Source organism: Oratosquilla oratoria, chromosome 42, assembly GCF_046742065.1.
Source record: "Oratosquilla oratoria isolate Oo_2021 chromosome 42, ASM4674206v1, whole genome shotgun sequence".
Classification (NCBI taxonomy): Eukaryota; Metazoa; Arthropoda; class Malacostraca; order Stomatopoda; family Squillidae; genus Oratosquilla; species Oratosquilla oratoria.
This window is the reverse complement of record NC_134818.1, coordinates 6320917-6326176: the sequence shown is the minus strand read 5'-3', so window position 1 is coordinate 6326176 and position 5260 is coordinate 6320917.

The following is a 5260-nucleotide window of genomic DNA, read 5'->3' as shown; positions in this document are numbered from 1 at the left end:
TGTGTGTGTGTGTACATATGTATATATATATGTATATGTATATATATATATGTATGTATATGTATATATGTATATATGTATATATGTATATATATGTATGTATATGTATGCATATCTATGTATACATATGTATATGTATGCATATCTATGTATATGTATGTATATGCATGTATGTGTATGTATATGTATGTATATGCATGCATATGTATGTATATGTATATGTGTGTATATGTATGTATGTATATGTATATATGTATATATGTATATATATATACACATATATATGTATATATGTATATATATACATATATACATATATATATATATACATATATATGTATATATGTATATATATACATATATACATATACACATATATATATATATATATATATATGTATATATATACATATATATATATATATACATATATACATATACACATACATATACATATACATATACATATAAATATATACATATATATACTGTATATATATATATATATATATATATGTATATATATGTATATATGTGTATATATATATATATATATATATATATATATATATATATATATATATATATATGTAAGCGGAATAGGAAACACTTCGGCCTACCCTCTCCAGCTTTCTTCCTTTCACTCTGAAGTTCCTCCATGCTACCTTGCCCCATCTTTTTATCATGATTTATTCTTTTAATGCTATTTGTTACTATCTAGTATTATTATCATTGTTATTATAACTATTATTTATTATTTCTATCATTATATTTATAATTTTATCATTACATTTTTATTTTTATTATTACCATCTTTATTATTATTACTTTCATTATCTTTATTATTATTATTGTTATTATTATTGTTACTATTTAAATATTTAATTATCATTGTTTTCACTATTATTGTCATAATCACTATTAATAATTTTTATTTCTTGGTTATTAGTATTATCATTTTTATTTTTATTATTGTTTTTATTGTTTTTACTATTATTACTTTTATTATATTATATTTTATTGTTATTATTTCCTGTATTGCTACTATCATTTTTGTTATTATTGTTAATATTATTAATTAAATATTTATCTTCATCGTTATCATTACTATTGTTACATTTTCTATTAATAATTTCTTTGTTATTAGTGTCATCATATTCAATTGTAAAAATGTCTTCATTGTTACATGAGCCACTATGTGATGTTCACATTCGCCACCAACTATGGCAACTCGGAGAGGTGGTGAGGTCCACCCCATGTATATAATGCCCACAGCCCGTTTGTACACATATTCCTTTGAAAAAGCATACCTGCGAAACTAGTCAGGAATAAACTCAAGACTAAGACTCCTGTGTTTCCTATTCCGCTTACATCAACCTGTCAGAATGTCTCAACATATATATATATTCCGTCTCCACGGAACTTCATACATTTCTAAGGCAGCATTTATATCGAATGATGACCGTAATCATGGAATCATCGTCAAGAGGAATTACCCAGAATGGACAGAATCGGAGAGGATCTCCGATAAGATATGATTGGATGGAATTAATCACATCTGTCTTAATACGTTATTAATTGTTCAGAAAATTACTTTTAAGTACGCAGCTCGAGGAAGAAAATGAGTACCTCTGTGATATATCGCCGAGGTGCTTGCTCTCATTAAGGTATTGATTTGTCGTTTTATCTTTTATTTGATCTATTTCTAGCGCTGCGTACGTGTCAGTCGCCCGAAGAAAATCACCTTGCGGCCGCAAAGACGAATTCAGGGTTTGAGAATAGCAATGAGAGGATTAGTCGTGGTGGATTTAATTATTTTTTCAGCCCAGGGATTATTTATATCTTTTGGTTGAATAAGAGCTTGTAGGTGTAGCCAGGGCAATTTTTTTAAGTCGTGAATAGTAGTGGTAAGGTTGTTATTTTCTTCTTCGGCCACACGTAATCCTTAAGTGCCCCAGCTACTTTTCCAGCTTCCGCCTCTTTATGGGCCATTTCCGGCCTCAGAATTCCATACGCAGTTATATCCTCTCCTAAGTGAAAAAAAGAGGGAGGGAGGGAGAGAGAGAGAGAGAGAGAGAGAGAAAGAGAGAGAGAGAGATTTTGGTTTTAATAAATTTATTACGCCCGTGGGCGGCAAACAATAGTAAGAGAGAGAGAGAGGGGGAGAGAGAGAGAGAGAGAGAGAGAGAGAGAGAGAGAGAGAGAGAGGGGGAGGGAGGGAGAGGGAAGAAGGGAGAGGAAGGGAGGGAAGAAGGGAGAGAGAGAATATCTTCCAGGTTATTTCCTGCCTTTCTCATGATTATTTTTCTTTTCCCTTGTCATGTTTTTGTTGAAATTTGCTCCCCTCATCCGTTTCTCAAACATCTATCCATTCAATTATTGCCTTTTCCTGAAGCTCACTGTCGCTGTTTTTCATTGACACTTCATAAATCCTACATCGTTTCAAAGAAGCACATGCTTTATATTTTGGGCGGCTTTGCCTTCTACAAATGCTATCCCACTTCTCATTTCTTTCATAACTTTTTTGAATCCAGTTCACCTCTTCCCGTACACATACTTTTAATTTAGTTACAACCGTACGCTTTTAGTGATGTTCGTGACATTTTTATTCTGGCTACAACCGCACAACTTTAACGTTGTTCGTGACATCTCTATTGTAAGTAAAGGGCTAAATTATCCTTTTCATATCTGAAAAGAGCTCTTCCTGCCTCCTGTCAGTGTAACTCATTATTTCTCGTGGTGCCTCTCTCTTGAGGAATAAGTTAAAAGTACGCTTTGCTTGGTGCTTTTATTATTGTTAGTCTACCACAGTCAATGACGGGCGACGTGCATTGTACCTGACATCATATTTGGGTAAACGCGTTGTTGTTGTTGTTGTTGTCGTTCCCTAGACTGTCTGTCCGAGCAGTCCCGTCTCCCCAAGGAATGCCACAGCCGAAACTGGGTTTTCCCACAAATCCTTTATAGAGTGTATGTTGTGTTGTTTGCGTGCATGATTGTGTATAATGCAGTCTTCCATTATGTGTTGTATGGTATGGGGTGAAGTGTTACATCCTGGGCAGCTGTTGGTAGGTTCGGTTGAAATGATCAGTTTCGTTTTTTGCAGCTCAAAGCAAAACAGCCCCCCCCCCAAAAAAAAAGAAAAAAAAGAATTAGTGATCTAGGCAATCGTTTGGCGATTGTCATTGCGTATAGACACGGTAAAGGAAACATGGACTGGAGGTGAAGCTTTTATTCCTGACGTTTCGTCTATCGGCTTTCTCGCACACCCCCTTGAGCCGTAAGGCGTGTATATAAACTCTGTATGTATCTAGTATGCTCATTCCTTTGAGAAAGTCGATAGACGAAACGTCAGGAATAAAAGCTTCACCTCCAGTCCATGTTTCCTTTACCGTGTCTATACAACTTGTTCACATGGATTTTCGATTGTCATTGAGCCATGGACGATCATCGTTGATCAATTATCGTACCGCACAAAACGTACATTAAACAGCCACGATGACAACACACAAGGAGAACAGCAAAATGAGAATATGAAAATAAAACATCACAAGAACTTTGTATACTTGGAAACAAATTCTGTAAATGTAAGATTGTATAGAGAACTGACCAACTGTATATATAACAGAATATAAACGACCTGAAATTTTCTGAATATATAAGAAAATATAGAAGAAATATATAAGAAAATATAGAAGAAATATATAAGAAAATATAGAAGAAATATATAAGAAAATATATAAGAAATATATAAGATTGTATAGTGACCCAACCAACTGTATATACAACAGAATATATATGAACGGAATTTTTCTAAAACAATCTGAAAAAAGAAACGTGAATATCAAAACTCCTTTATCATGTTACACGCATTCAAAGAATTTTACAGTAAAGATTTCCACAGGTCAAAATTTCCGAAAGATGACTAACATAAACTTTTACATTTCAATACTGAAAAATTATCCGTGTAACGTATGCACGTGCCGTTTCATTAAACCTATATCTCATTACTATTAGCCATGTTAAAATGTATTATTCATGATTCGGTGTCATACGTTTTGTCAGGTGTAATTGAGCTTGTGATGATAGGAGAATGTTCGCGAATAACATTAAAGGTAATAAAAGCAATATGAACGATGTAGCGCAATCTTTACATTTACTTTAACTTTTCACTACTAATAGATTTAATTTATTCAAAGCAAGTTCATATTAGCAATAGCCATAATTTATCACAAAAGTACAATTAATTTTTCACTGCATCAAAAAATGTCGCTGGTCTATATCAAATCTGGTATTAATGTCACACAGAAAGCGCTAAGCAGAATTTCAAGTAGACTCCGATATAAGTGACGATCTCTGCTTCTGTAGAGATATTAATGATTTATTTACAGCTATTGGGATTGATCATAATCCTGAACAATAGTGACGGTTCACAGATAGTTCTACAAAAAAAAAAAAAAAAAAAAAAACTGTTTTACTCTATAATGGGAATCAGTATACACCCTTGCTTCTCGAGAGGGTAAACTATGATGAGTTTGAATTGGATGTTTGTGGTGATTTTAAAATGCTCACCATCTTACTTGGATTACAGGGTGGGCACACCAAGTATTCACGTTTTCTTTGCCTATGGGACAGTCGAGTTGATAACAAACACTACCAGGCAGTGGAGTGGCCTCCTCGAGATGTTGCAGCCAGGAAAACTCAATGTTATTAGTCAGTTTCTTGTAGAACCTGCCAAAGTGTTGGCACCCCCACTTCATATAAAGCTTGATTTGGTCAAACAATTTATAAAAGCATTAGAACATGGTTAAAGAGCATTTAAAGAGATTCATCTACTATTTCCATAGCTATCGGAGGCCAAAGTTAAGGGTGGTATATCTACTGGTCCGCAAATAAGAAAGATGTTGAAGTCAGTGCAGCTTGAGAATGAAATGAGTGATGTCGAAAGAGAGGCGTGGTGTACATTTCGAGGTGGAGTTAATGGATCCCTTGGTAATAATAAAGACTCAAGCTACAAGCAGCTCGTAGCAAAACCTTTGGAAAGTTATAAGAACTTAGAATGTAGAATGTCATTAAAGGTGCCCTTTTTGCATTCACATTTGGATTCTTTTTCGTGAAAATTTGGAAGATGTAAGTGAGGAGCATGGTGATAGGTTCCGTCGGGACATTGCTGCAATGGAGAAAAAATACAAAGGAAGATGGGGCACTGCTATGGTAGGAGACTATACATGATCACTGGTTCGTAAAAATTAAGTAGCTC